Source organism: Carcharhinus amblyrhynchos, chromosome 23 (assembly GCF_965287045.1).
Source record: "Carcharhinus amblyrhynchos chromosome 23, sCarAmb.v2.hapA, whole genome shotgun sequence".
NCBI lineage: Eukaryota > Metazoa > Chordata > Chondrichthyes > Carcharhiniformes > Carcharhinidae > Carcharhinus > Carcharhinus amblyrhynchos.
This window is the reverse complement of record NC_137346.1, coordinates 10,360,831-10,375,648: the sequence shown is the minus strand read 5'-3', so window position 1 is coordinate 10,375,648 and position 14,818 is coordinate 10,360,831. Positions and strand designations below refer to the sequence as shown.

Sequence of the window (14,818 nt, the reverse complement as noted above, 5' to 3'; positions counted from 1 at the left end):
ATTGTTTGAGATCTGACTGAATATGGTGGTGTGGTCAGCAAACTTGAAAATTAAATTGGAGGGGAATTTGGCCACACAGTCATAGGTGTATAAGGAGGCCGTAAGCTATAAGGAGGCTGCTTCCCCATGCAGCTTGGGTTATGGCACAAAAATCAAACAGTGGAATCAGGCACTGACGTTACAAAATGAATTTCAATATTGCTGAAAAAAGAGACGTGTCGCTGGACCTTTTCACCTTGCACCCATCAGGACAAAACACAAGAACGCCAAATTTCAAACTAACATGACAAGTTTTACTGCAGGAGAAGAGGGTGCTGATTGGTTTGCAAGTTGATTCTGATTGGCTGAGGTGTTGCCATGGAGACATTAACAGAGAACGGTAGGATCTCCAGGCTCCCGGGTAATTCAACAAAGGTGAAAGGCTTGAACATATTCCTTTTGTTTGCAGAGGAGGAATCCCTGTGAATGAACATACCCTGTTCCTAGCAAGCGTAAATTAGCCACATTACGAGCACTGATGATCTTGTTGGTGTATACTATTAGCACAGTGGGGATTTTTCAGCAGGTACTGCCCAATCACATCTAACAGTTGATGTTTCATTTTGGGCTTTGCGAGTGTGGGCCACCGGAGTACAGTCTGTACTCTGTTACAAACAACCAAAGGAATATGTTGTTTGATCGGATCAAACAATCGCTAAGGCAAACAGCCTATATACCTGGCATCGAACCTGAAATTTATTCATGACATTGCTCAGTTGAGTGATGGCAGAACTTTTGCATCTAAGTAAAGTAATGCCAAGATGCACAGTCTCTGAGAAAGCTGCTGAAATTGTGAAGACTGAAAGAGATCTCGGAGCCTTGGTAAAACTGATAGTAAGTCAAACCAATGCAGCATACCATCCAATAAATCCAATAGGATGTTAAACTACACGGCATGATAACACAATGGTTAGCACTGCTGTCCCACATGGACCCAGGTTCAATTCTGGTTTCGAGTGACTGTCTGTGCGGAGACTGCACGTTCTCCTCGTGTCTGCATGGGTTTCTTCTGGGTGCTCCGGTTTCTTCCCACAGTCCAAAAGCCATGCCGGTTAGGTGGCTTGGCCATGCTAAACCGCTCCTTAATATCAGGGGGATTAGCAGAGTGAATACGTGAAGTTACAGAGCGAAGGCCTGTGTGGGATTGTTGTCAGTGCAGGGATTACACGAAACCGTTTAAAGGTTTGTGTATTCGGAGCATAAGTAGGCTTATATTAACACTGCAATGAAGTTACTGTGAGAATCCCCTAGTCGCCACAGTCCAGGGCCTGTTCGGGTACACTGAGGGAGAGTTTAGCACGGCCAATCAACCTAATCAGCACGTCTTTCAGACTGTGGAAGGAAACCAGAGGAAACTCACGCAGACACGGGGAGAACGTGCAAACTCCTCATGGACAGTGACCCAAGCCGAGAATCGAACCTGGGTCCCCGGTGCTGTGAGGCAGCAGTGCTAACCACTGTGCCCCCGTGCCGCCCCCAGGGAAGGGGTTAGGAGGGAGACTGAGCAGATCTCTGTAAGCTATGATGTTTTTCATTTCAGTGGATACAACTGTATGAACAGCTGTGAATTCTGTTGCAGCAACAGCGCTCAGGAGCCCGAGTCTCCGTTTCTATCATTTCTGCTGCTCGTTTTAAGGCTTGACTTCAGTTTGCGACTAAATCACTTCAGCACAATGCCAGAGGTCAGCGTTTGCAGTCTGGAGGGCAGGAGCAAGAGGAGAAGGTTAAAGATGGGGAGAAGTATATGCCAGGGATTTCCAACAGCAAATAACAGCAGTACTGGGTTCATGGCTTCAAATACTTAAGATGCAGAGATGCCAGCGTTGGACTGGGGTAAACACAGTAAGAAGATACTAAATACTTAATCCAGTTTTGGTTTCTGCTTCCACCCCTTCCGGCATGCTTGCAACATCCACCTCCCCTTCCCCCTCTCCGAGTAAAACCATTGAAAGCATCCTTTCTGCTTGTATCACAGCTTGGTATGGGCTCCTGCTCTGCCCAAGACCGCAAGGAACTACAGAGGGTCACGAATGTAGCCCAGTCCATCATGCAATCCAGCCTCCCATCCATTGACTCCATCTACACTTCCCGCTGCCTCGGCAAAGCAGCCAGCATAATTAAGGACCCCACGCACCCCGGACATTCTCTCTTCCACCTTCTTCTATTGGGAAAAAGATAAAAAGTGTGAGGTCACGCACCAACCGACTCAAGAACAGCTTCTTCCCCGCTTGTCAGACTTTTGAATGGATTTAGCTCGCATTATGTTGATCTTTCTCTACACCCTATTTATGCTACATTCTGCACTATCTTGCTTCCTTCTCTATGAATGGTATGTTTTGTCTGTAGAGCGTGCAAGAAACAATACTTTTCACCGTAGGCTAATACATGTGACAATAATAAATCAAATTGAAATATTTCTCCTACCTTTCTGCTGGAAAATGTCTGAACAAGGGTATTCTGGACTGCAAGAGCCTGTCGTTGTGGGTCACTGCTGGTGATGGAGGAACCTAAACCAAAGATGGCATTTGCACCTCGGATTTCAAATTCAAGAGCAAATGCCTGTTGTCAGGATTATTGCCCTGGGCCACGGCCCACTGCGTTCTCAGTGAACATCTCTGCTAATCTAGTGTTTGTGTCCTAGGTGTCTCCAATCTATTACCTGAATTACAGAACAATAAAACCCTTGTGTGCCTAAGGCCTGAAAGTGTGAACACTGATCTTCTTAACTAAACAAGCAGTGAGAATGCAGCCTTTTAAAAGCACACAGTGGCTGATTTCTTCAATAGGGATTTAAACCCTACATTTTAAAAAAAAACCTGTGAATGATCCTTCAGCTGCTGTATTTAATAAGAACTCAATACCCTGCTTTGACATTGATGTCAAAGACTTGCCACTGTGATTACTATAGCCCTGGATTGATTTAAGCACTGTAAATTAAATTGAATTGAATTGTGTTAAGCACAATAGCAAACAGGTTACAATAAATTAGAGAATTAGCTGTTGTATGCCCAACTATCGGCTGCTGAGCACAGAATGGCTAAGTATGAAGAGATAGCTAGCTGCTCATGCCTTAGCCTGTAGACAGACGGGAATGTGCATTGTGCAGTGAATAAAGCATTTTGTCTCTCCCCTATTGATTTTCTGCCCTGCTATTCTGATGGCATTGACACACACTGAGATATGTACAGCTCGATGGCGGGGACTGCGGTCTTAGGTCTCACCCAAGTGACGGACTGTCCAGTGAATATCATCTGGCTATTTGGTTATTTGAGACATTACTGCTAAGTCTAATTCTGATGTAAAGATGCTGGCATTGGACTGGGGTGGGCACAGTAAGAAGTCTCACAACACCAGGCTAAAGTCCATTCACCTGGGGAAGGAGCAAGCAACTCCTTGGCGGGCCAGAGTAGGTGCCATCCTCCAGAGACCTGATTTTCAAATCACACCCACACTCCTTCCCAACCTCATCGGCATTGGAAGATCCCGCCCCACCAGTCCTCCCGCACGCAAGGAGCCAACTCAGAATTAGGCCCAGGCCCAGGCCCAGGCCAAGTGCATCATCAAACAATTCCCTGTCCACCCACACCTTAAAAAAGCATAAAAACGTGCTTCTCACAACATTGGAGCATCTCAAAGCACTTTACCAACGATGAAATATACAGTAAATGGCAGAACCCTTAAGAATATTGATAGGCAGAGGGATCTGGGTGTACAGCTACACAGGTCACCAAAAGTGGCAATGCAGGTGGAAAAGGTAGTCAAGAAGACATATGACGTGCTTGCCTTCATCGGCCAGGACATTGAGTTTAAAAATTAGCAAGTCATGTTGCAGATTTATAGAACCTTAATTAGGCCGTACTTGGAATATAGTGTTCAATTCTGGTCGCCACACTACCAGAAGGATGTGGAAGCTTTGGAGAGGGCACAGAAAAGATTTACCAGGATGTTGCCCAATATGGAGGGCATTAGCTATGAGGAGAGATTGGAGAAACTTGGTTTGTTCTCATTGGGTCAACGGAGGTTGAGGGGCGACCTGATAGAAGTCTACAAGATTATGAGAGCCATTGACAGAGTGGATAGTCAGAAACTTTTTCCCAGGATGGGCGTGTCAATTACTAGGGAATGTAGGTTTAAGATGCGAGGGGCAAGGATTAAAGAGATGTAGGAGGCAAGTTTTTTATACAGAGAGTGGTGGGTGCCAGGACCTCACTGCCGGACGAGGTAGTGGAAGCAGGTACGACGGTGACTTTTAAGGGGCGTCTTGACAAATACATGACAAGGATGGGAATAGAGGGATATGGTCCCTCGAAGGGTAGGGGATTTAGTTCAATCGGGCAGCATGGTCGGTGCAGGCTTGGTGGGCCGAAGGGCCTGTTCCTGTGCTGTAATTTTCTTTGTTCTTTGTTCCTTATACCTTTCGAAGTGTAGATACGATTACAGCGCAGGTGAGAGCAGTCTGTAGACAGCAAAGCTCCCAGAAACAGCCAATGAGATAAATGACCGGGTATATCTGAGTTGGTCAAATGATAAATATTGACCAAGACATCTTGCTTATCTCCTTCACAGATCTGTGCCTTTTATTGTGTTCTGTAACACCTGTGACAAATGCACTGATTACGGGAGAACTACTTATCCTGAGCTGTGGGAACATTAAAGAACACAGTGTACAGTCAGGCGAGCGCGAGGCATAAAGTTAAATACCAGCTGAATTCTCCGGCCATGTCTCATTTTCTCTGGGTAATTTCCTGCATGTGTGGGAAAGCCCAACTTGTGATAGATCATTGTCTGACTTATAACCAGCTTTTGCATAGCACCTAATAACAGGTGGTGATCCTGCTGGACCTGTTCTTGAAGAGAATGTTATCATTTAGGGCGACACAGTGGCACGGTGGTTAGCACTGCGGCCTCACAACGCCAGGGACCCCGGCTTGAGTCACTGTCTGTGTGGAGTTTGCACATTCTCCCCGTGTCTGTGTGGGTTTGCTCCGGGCGCTCCGGTTTCCTCCCACAGTCTGAAAGACGTGCTGGTTAGGATGGATTGGCCCTTAGTGTCAGGGGGATTAGCTAAGGTAAATGCGTGGGGTTATGAGGATAGGGCCTGGGTGGGTTTGTGGTCGGTGCAGACTCGATGGGCTGAATGGCCTCCTTCTGCATTGTAGGATTCTATGATTTTATTTAGTTCTTGAACCAGGTACAGCTGGCTTTAAAGCAAGTTCAATGTAGTTATTACATGAACTCGTACACAGAACCATTAATAACAAATTAGATTTCTTGTTTATAGTCCACTTTAGAAGTTGTCACCTCTGCGTTGGTCCAGTCCATATTTTACACTAAAGTGCATATTCATTAAGTTTATTTATTAGTGTCACAAGTCGGCTTACATTAACACTGCAATTAATGCTCCAGCGCCTGTTCGGGTACACCGAGGGAAAATTTAGCATGGCCAATTTATCTAACCAGCACAACTTTCAGACTGTGGGAGGAAACCGGAGCACCCGGAGGAAACCCATGCAGACATGGGGAGAACATGCAGACTCCACACAGACAGTGACCCAAACTGGGACTCAGACCCAGGCAGCAGTGCTAACCAATGAGCCATCATGCCACCCAGAAACATTATCATCAGAAATAGGGTATGGGTTGCACAGGGCGTCGCGTCCCTACCTCGGTGACCACAGCTCCTGGTGCAAGCCCCACTTGATGACTATGGAGTAGCCAATAAGGTTGATTCTCAGCCTGTAAATATTTCCAATAGGCCTGATGACAGACGGTAAAGGGCAGGAGAGTTTCCTGATCAGCCATATTCAGAAGGCCATGGCCTATTCATAGGCCAATCTAATGGAAGTTCATCAGGAGCTATTTATTGTAGACTGAGCTGGGGAAGGTTGTTGGAATTAACTTCAGCTGCATTGGTGCCCATGTCTCCGGTCGGTGTTCCCTCCCTGCAGCCCTCTGTCCCTCTTTCTCCTCCTTAAAAAAGATGCTCCTTAAAGCTTATCTCTTTCACCAAGTTTCTGGGTCTGTTTTCTTGGTTCAGTGTCACGTTTTGTCTAACCTCACCCTCACTTCCTGAAAAGCATTATAGGACAGTTGACCCTCGCAAAGCAGTCATGTAAATGCAAGTTGTCGTACCCAATGATCCTTGTCCTATAGAGTGGTTACAACACAATAAGAGGCTATTCTTACAAGCCGATAGCCATATCCATGCTGGACCCTCTGCAAAAGCAGCTCGCTCAGTCCCACTCTCCCACCGTTCCCCGCAGTCCTGCAGAGCTCCACTCTTCAGATGATCTTCCAATTCCCCTCTGAAAGCCAAGATTGGATCCATCCCCAGTGCAAGAATTCCACTCATCCCCGCGTGATATTCGACTCCAATCAGGCGTAGAGAGTGAGATGTGATTTCATGATATTTCAGTAATATGGAAAGGCTATTGACTTGTAAGAATGTGATCTATTTCGCTTCAGTCACTGTTGATCAAGCAGCTAAGTAAAGAAGATAGAAGTTTCAGCGCTACGTGCTTTGGCTGTTTTGAAATGATGGTTGAGAGCGTGTGCAGTGTCTTTTGAGGTCAAGTAACTCATGGCTCTCCAAGAGCACAGCAGTTAGCACTGCTGCCTCACAGCACCAGGTACCCAGGTTCTATTCTGGCCTCGGGCCACAGTCTGTGTGGAGTTTGTACGTTCTTCCCTGCGTTTGTGTCAGTTTCCTCCGGGTGCTCCGGTTTCCTCCCGTAATCCAAAGATATGCAGTTTAGGTGGATTGGCCATACTAAGTTTCCCCTTAGTGTCAAAAGATGTGTAGGTTAGCTCCACGTAGGGTAAATATGTGGAGTTATGGGGATAAGGTCTGGGTGGGATACTCCATTGGAGAATTGGTGCAGACTCAATGGGCCAAATGGCCTGCTTCTGAACTCTTGGGTTTCTAGGATTCTAAGGGCCAAAAGTCAGCATTCCATAACTCAGTATTTGGAAGGCAGTGGTATAATCAGACAAAGTCAGCATGGATTTACAAGGATGTAACGAGTAGAACTGACCAAGGAGAACCAGTGGGTGGGGTTTATTTAGATTTTTGAAAGGCTTTCGACAAGGTCTCACATAACAGATTACAATGTAAAGTTAAAGCACATGGGATTGCAGGTAATGTCTTGAGGTGGTCAGCAGATAGGAAGCAAAGAGTTAGCATAAATGGGTCTTTTTCTGGTTGGCATTCCGTGATAAGTGGGGTTCCTCAGGGATCTGTGCTAGGACCCCAACTGTTCATGTTATGGGTTAATAATTTGGAAGAGGGAACTGAATGTATTATCTTTAAATTTGCAGATGATACAAAGTTGGGTGGGAGGGTGAGCTGTGAGGAGGATGCAGAGATGCTTCGAAGGGCTGAACGGTCTACTCCTGCTTCTAGTTTCTATGCTAAGCCACCATTCTATTTATTAACACTGTTGTCAGGAAAAGGAGAGACTTGGAAGAAAGAGCTGTCAGCAAGATAGATTAAATTGGAATCAGATGTTTGATCATTTTTATGAACTCCTGGTAGATGGTCCACTTATCTGGTGGGACTTTGTGGCACTGTTTTGCAAAGCCTCTATGTCACAGTAGCTGGCTTTGCCAGGAAAGGGTGGTGGCAAGGCACCGAAGCACAGTAATTAGCACTGCTGCCTCACAGCGCACGGGACCCGGGTTCGATTCCGGCCTCGGGTCACTGTCTGTGTGGAGAGTTTGCACATTCTCCCCGTGTCTGCAAGAGTTTCCTCCCACAGTCCAAAGACGTGCGGGTTAGGTTGATTGGCCATGCTAAATTGACCCCAATGTCAGGGGGATTAGCAGAGGTAAATATGTGGGATTAGGGCCTGGATGGGATGGTGGTCGGTGCTGACTCAATGGATCAAATGGCCTCCTTCTGCACTGTAGGGATTCTATGGTTTTACGATCATTTTTGGGTTATGTCTTGGTTGAGGTTGTTGGGAGGAAGCTAGATCCTGCTCTGTTGAATGATATCAGCATACTTACATTAAACTAACACCTCTCTGGGTGGTGCCACTTCTGTAAGTGTAGCTCAGCGCTCTGCTGCATTTCTTGGCTAGCGAAAGGCATTTGGAAAGGAAAGCGAACTTGATGGGCTGGCTGCGAGAGATTTGATTCCAGCTATTAGTGTGCACCCAGCACGCGGAGCTCATCTTAATTCCTCACTCCTGTTGCAGTTAGAAAACAGAACAAAATGTGCAATCAGGATCTGCATAAACTCCAGCTTGTCCCAAACTCTGCCACTCAAATCCAATCCCGTGCCGAGTCCCAGCTGGCCCTAGGCCCACCATCCCTCTCACTCACTCACACTGACTCCTGCACTCCCCCACCCCCATCTCCGCACCCCCCCCATCCCCCCCCCCCACCTCCGCAACCCCCCCATCTCCCCCCCATCTACCCCCAGACCTCCGCAACCCCCCCTTCTCTGCACCCCCCCATCTCCCCCAATCTCCGCAATCCCCCATCTCCCCCCATCTCCACACACCCCCCATCTCTGCACCCCCCCAATCTACCCCCCATCTCTGCACGCCCCCCATCTCGCCCCCCCCCACTTCCGCCCCCCTATCTCCACACCCCACCTCTCCACAGCCCCCATCTCCACACCCCCCCATCTCCACACACCCCCCCACCCCTCATCTCCGCACCCCCTCACCTACCCCCACCCCCACATCCCCCATCTCCACACCCCCCATCTCCCCCCCAGCCTCCACCCCCCCATCTCCACACCCCCCAATCTCCACAATCCCCCATCTCCACCCACTTCTCCACAACCCCCCCAATCTCAGAAGCCCCCATCTCCCCCCCTCAACCTCCACCCCCCCACTTCCACACCCCCATCTCTGCATCCCCCTTCTCCGCACCCCTCCATCTCCACCCCACCTCCACCCCCCCATCTCCACAACCCCCTATCTCCGCACGCCCCCCCCCCGTATACCCTCCACCTCCGCTCCCTCCCATCTCCGCACCTCCCATCTCCCCCCCAACCTCCGCCCCTCCATCTCCACATCTCCCCCATCTCCGCACCCCCCCCCGTCTACCTCCCACCGCCCCCCCCATCTCCGCACCCCCCATCTCCCCCATCAGCTCCGTACCCCCCCCATCTCCGCACCCCGCCATTTCCGCACTCCCACCAATAGCTCAGATTTGAAAAAGAATCATTCCTTATGTTTTAATCTCTCCCACCCATGTTCCTCAACACCCTCCCCTGTCTTCCTCACCCCCAGCCCATGCCTCACCCTCTCCCATGACCACCATAAGGTCTTGGAACGAGCCCAGGTGATGTGGCATCTTGCTGTGTGATTTGTACAATCCATTTCACAGTGAGAACATGAGCAACCTGCAGTCAGGGCCTCTGACTGTAGAAGCACAGAATCCCTACAGAGCACAAGAAGGCCATTTGGCCCATCGAGCCTGCAACGACTTTCTGACCTATTTCTCTAACCCCACATATTTGCTCCGCTCATCTCCCTAACCTACACATCTTTGGACACTAAGTGGGCAAATTAGCACGGCCAATCCACCTAACCTGCTCATCTTGGGACACTAAGGGGCAACTTAGCATGACTGATCCACCTAATCTGCACATCTTTTGGACTGTGGGAGGAAACCGGAGCATCCAGAGGAAACCCACACAGACACGGGGAGAATGTGCAGGCTCCACGCACTCTCACCCGAGGCCAAATAAAAACAAATTACTGCAGATGCTGGAATCTGAAGCCATAAGAGAAATTGCTGGAAAATCTCAGCAGGTCTGGCATCTGTAAGGAGAGAAAAGAGATGATGTTTCGAGTCCAAATGACCCTTTGTCAAAGCTAGATATTTATGCTGCAGGGTGAGGGAATGAAAGATGAGTCATAGCCACAAAATCCAGGGGAAAGGCTGCTAATGGCAGTCCGTAGAGAGAATAGAAGGTGGAAATTGCCATACGTCAGAGAAAGCCAGAGGCCTGAGGGCCAAGGCTAGAGTAAGGCCAATCTGAGTACACCGACCACTACTGTTCTGCATCTTCGTGCCAATGTAGATTGTTGGGGCAAGATGTGGGGCGAGGGATGGAGAACTCTACTGGGCTGAGGTTGGCAGTAGGATGAAGTAACTAGGTACAGATGGAGGGTGAAGGGGAGAGAAGGAAGAACCTCTTACCAGGGTTGGACTTGGAAAGTGGAAAAGGGGGATCTTGCAATTTATGACACTTTTTACAACCTTCCAGGATATCCCAAAGCGTTTTACAACCAATAAGGTACCTTCCAAGTGTAGCCACTGTTCTATTGTTGGAAACACGCCAGCCAGCTTGTACAGAGCAAGATCCCACAGACAGCACTGTGATGATAATCAGGTAATGCACTTTTCTTTGAGTGGTGTCGGTTGAGGGACAAAAATTGCCTTGGACGCCAGGATGATCCTTTCTGCTCTTCTTCAGATGGTATCGTGGGATTTGTCTTTTCAGTTCAGCTGGAAAGTTCAGCATCCCCTCAGCACTGGATAGAGTGGATGTGGGGAGCATGTTTCCACTAGTAGGAAAAACTAGGACCAGAGGGCATAATCTCAGGCTAAAGGGACGATCCTTAAAACAGAGATGAGGAGGAATTTGTTTAGCCAGAGAGTGGTGAATCTGTGGAAGTCTTTGCCACAGAAGGCTGTGGAGGCCAGGCCATTGAGTGTCTTTAAGTCAGAGATAGATAGGTCCTTGATTAATAAGGGGATCAGGGGTTATGGGGAAAAGGCAGGAGAATGAGGATGAGAAAAATATCAGCCATGATTGAATGGCGGAGCAGACTCGATGGGCCGAGTGGCCTAATTCTGCTCCTATGTCTTATGGGCTTATGCTCATAGGAGCACTTATTTTGGGCTCTGGCCACTGGAGTGGGACTGGAACCCATAACCTTCTGATGGGAATGTTACCATGGAGCCACGAGGCAGAGTGGGAGAATGCCCATCCAACATGGGGAGCAGCGGGAAATAAGGACCCCCCTCCCTGTCCTCCCCCCACCCCCACTCCCCGCACCCCCTACACAGCTAAACTTAGATGGAGATTTAACACGAAGGTGGAAGGATGGGTGATCAGTACTTGAAATAAAAATGATCGGCGCGTTCTGCAGAGCATGGAAAAGTAGTGGCTGAGCTACAGGCTCGTCAAAGTGTAAAATATTCAATAATATAAATAAAATAAGACCAGGCTATTACTCTGAAGTAAGCCAGGACCATGAGGACATAAATAGAAATAAGTGAAATGTACATTGAGAACAGATTGCAGGTAAATGTCTCCGTTCAGAGAATGATGAATACCCTGAATGATCTACCAATACAGGTAATAGAGAGAAAGACTTTGAGTTATTCAAAATACAATTAGTTGTCATGATGGGCGAGTTAATCTAGTTGAGGGGGAGCTATGATGAGCCAAATAGTCTTTTATCATCCCTGATCTTTCTCTTAACGCCATGGCTCATCCATTTATGTCAATTGGCATCATCAGTCCAGCTCAGAATCTTTTCCCTCTCCCATTGCTTTGGTCTCTTGCTTATCTTTCCATTCTACTGGACTGTTACCTGATGTGATAACCTGCGTTTGTTTTTACATATTTGTTGGTTAGGATGTGGGTATCTCTGGCAAGGATGCCTTTATTGCCCATCCCTAGTTTCCATGAGAGCATTAGGGGTCAGCCATGCAGTGTGGCACCAGGGTCACTTGTAGATCACACAAGGCAGGGTGGATATGTTCCTTTCTCTGAGGAACATGAATAAGCCAGCCAGTTACTAGCTCATAGAATTCCTACAGTGCAGAAAGAGGCCGTTCGGCCCATCCAGCTTGCACCGACAACAATTCCGCCCAGGGCCTATCCTTGCTAATCCCCCTGACACTAAGGGGCAATCAAGCATGGCCAATCCACCTAACCTGCACACCTTTGGAGTGTGGGAGGAAACCGGAGCACTCAGAGGAAACCCACGCAGACACGGGGAGAACATACAGACTCCGCAGAGTCACCCAAGGTCAGGGATCGAACTTGGGTCCCTGGCTCTGTGAGGCAGCAGTGCTAACCACTGTGCCACCCTAATGCATTCAATTTCCAAACTTGCCTCCTGATTGCTAGCCCTGCATCAACACCGTTAAGCTACAGTGGCCTCCCATTCCTTTCTGCAGACCAACCTCCTGTGGTTGTTAGGTGAGTTTGGTCTGATGGTGTGTGGTGACTGGGACACTGTTAAGTTTTTTAAAAATTAATTCACAGGATATAGATGTTGCTTGGCTGGGTCAGCATTTGTTCCCCACCTCTAATTGTCCTTGAGCAGAATGGGGCTTGCTAGGCCATTTCAGAGGACAGTTAAGAGTCAACCACATTGCCATGGCTCTGGAGTCACACGTAAGCCAGACCGGGTAAGGGCAGCAGATTTCCTTCCCTAAAGGACATTACTGAACCCAAGCCGAGAATCGAAGCGCTGTGAGGCAGCAGTGCTAACCACTGTGCCGCCCCTCCTGTTCCTGACATTGTCTGGCCTGTTCCACTCAGCCTGCTCTCTACATATGGCCTCCTCCCAGAGTGTGGCAAACTTTGGTTCACGCGTCCGTTTTCATCGAGATGGCGTTCGGTTCCCGGGAAAGCGGCGTGTCAAACCGCACCGCAAGCTGTCTGAGTCCTTCACGGTTATTTTCCCACGTGCGCCGAGGGGGGAATGTGAACGAAATCCCGTCTTGGCGCAATCTATTGCAAGCTTGGCAATGTGACAGTCAGCCACTGGAGTTCAATCAGGCTCACTTCTCTATCTTCCTCCTGCTATTCTTAGCAGCGTTAAGCCTTGATGCAGCCGCCACATCGCCAGAAACAGCCCAAATTTTTTTTTTAAGTCCCTTCTAAAAATTCCTGTTTAAATCCATGAATCTTAAGGGGCCATTGACTTTGTCACTGGGAAAGGGAGCTGACTGGAGCAGCTGTAAAGCTGCAATAATCATCTTTTTTTGTGACGAAGTGATGCATTCTACTCACATTCCTTTGTTGTGATGAGTATTTGACACGCAAACAAAGGGTTTGCCAAACAGTTTTGAATAATACGAATTGTGCAGTCCCCTCCTCAAGTCTCAGTGAGATTATTCGAGCGAGTGAGTCACAGAGTTACGGAGCGATGCAGCACAGAAACAGGCCCTTCGGCCCAACCAGTCCATGCCGGCCAGCTAGTCCCAATTGCCCACATTTGGCCCATATCCCGCTAATCCTTCCCCATCCGTGTACTTATTCAAAACAAAAACAGAAAATGCTGGAAAACCTCAGCAGGGCTGCGGGGAGAGAATAGAGCCAACGTTTCAAGTCAGGATGACCCTTCGTCAGAGCTTTTACTGATGCACCATAGAAAGCATTCTTTCTGGCTGTATTACAGGTCATGTCATCCGTATGTCAAATGAGTGCATACCCAAGCAGCTGCTTTTTGGGGAATTCTCTGCTGGAAGGCGCTCGCGTGGAGGGCGGAAGAAACATTTCAAAGACACACTCAAAGCCTCCCTGGAGTCGCTTGACATTGACACGACCGCCTGAGAAACGCTGGCACAAAACCGCCCTACCTGGCGCTGCCTCATCCACAAGGGCTGTCAAGCTTACGAAGCAAGGTGTGTTGCTGAAGCACAACTTAAGCGCGAGCCGCGCAAGTCCAGAACCACCAGCGCAACAACTACAGTGTCTACACAAGTCTGTCCAATATGTGCCAGGACATTGTGCCCAAATTGACCTGATCACACCGCATCCAGCCTCAAAATGACTAATGGTATCGAGGCCCTAATTGATGACGATGGACGAACAACAATCACAGCTTGGTATGGGCTCCTGCTCTGCCCAAGACTGCAAGGAACTACAAAAGGTCATGAGTGTAGCCCAATCCATCACACAAACCAGCCTCCCATCCATTGACTCTGTCTACATTTCCTCCTGCCTCGGCAAAGCAGCCAGCATAGTTAAGGACCCCACACACCCTGGACATTCTCTCTTCCACCTTCTTCCATTGGGAGAAAGATACAAAAGTCTGAGGTCACGTACCAACCGACTCAAGAACAGCTTCTTCCCTGCTGCTATCAGACTTTTGAACGGACCTCCCTCGCATTAAGTTGATCTTTCTCTCCACCCTCGCTATGACTGTAACACTACATTCTGCACTCTCTCCTTTCCTTCTCTATGAACGGTATGATTTGTCTGTATAACGTGCAAGAAACAATACTTTTCGCTGTACGTTAGTACATGTGACAATAATAAATCAAATCAAATCAAATGCAGGACAACAAAAAATACACTTGATCTTAGCCAAAAGGCCAAGAAGTGGTAGTGTCTGCAGGAAGGGGTTAATGCTGTGGGTTGAGGTGATTTTCTCTCCACAGATGCTGCCTGACCTCCCGTTCATCATCTGGAGAGGTTCTTCCGCTTCCCACTCCTCAGTCGATGTCGCCGCGCCGACCTCTCCCGGAATTCTCCAGTGAAGCCCCTCTGCCACCTCCACATTGGGGCAACACGAGCTTAGCTGACACACTGGGCCTGATAGGAACAGGGAGGCTTTCCTTGTCGCCGGCCCCGTTGTCTGCTTTTGGGCCTCAGTGTGTTTGCTATTGACCCTGTAAAGAGCTCGAAGAGATTTTACAGTGTTTTAATCACTTTGCAAACATCAGGCCAGTTGTTGATGATGAGGTGGCAATTGAGGTTGGACTAGATTAGACAGTGTGAGATGAATAAACCAGGGCTCCCCCTCTTATTTACAATTTCACCCCCTCCCCCGATCTGCTGCCCCCCCCC

The 14,818-nt window shown here is 48.4% G+C and overlaps 1 long non-coding RNA gene and 1 pseudogene across 1 annotated transcript in view; both read right to left on the bottom strand.

The window, feature by feature from the left end:
* The window catches only part of LOC145357273 (uncharacterized), a 299,761-nt gene that overhangs the window by 121,252 nt on the left and 163,691 nt on the right, over positions 1–14,818 (bottom strand). The gene's annotated exons all lie outside the window — the stretch shown is intronic.
* LOC145357673 (U2 spliceosomal RNA) lies at positions 14,226–14,355 on the bottom strand (annotated as a pseudogene).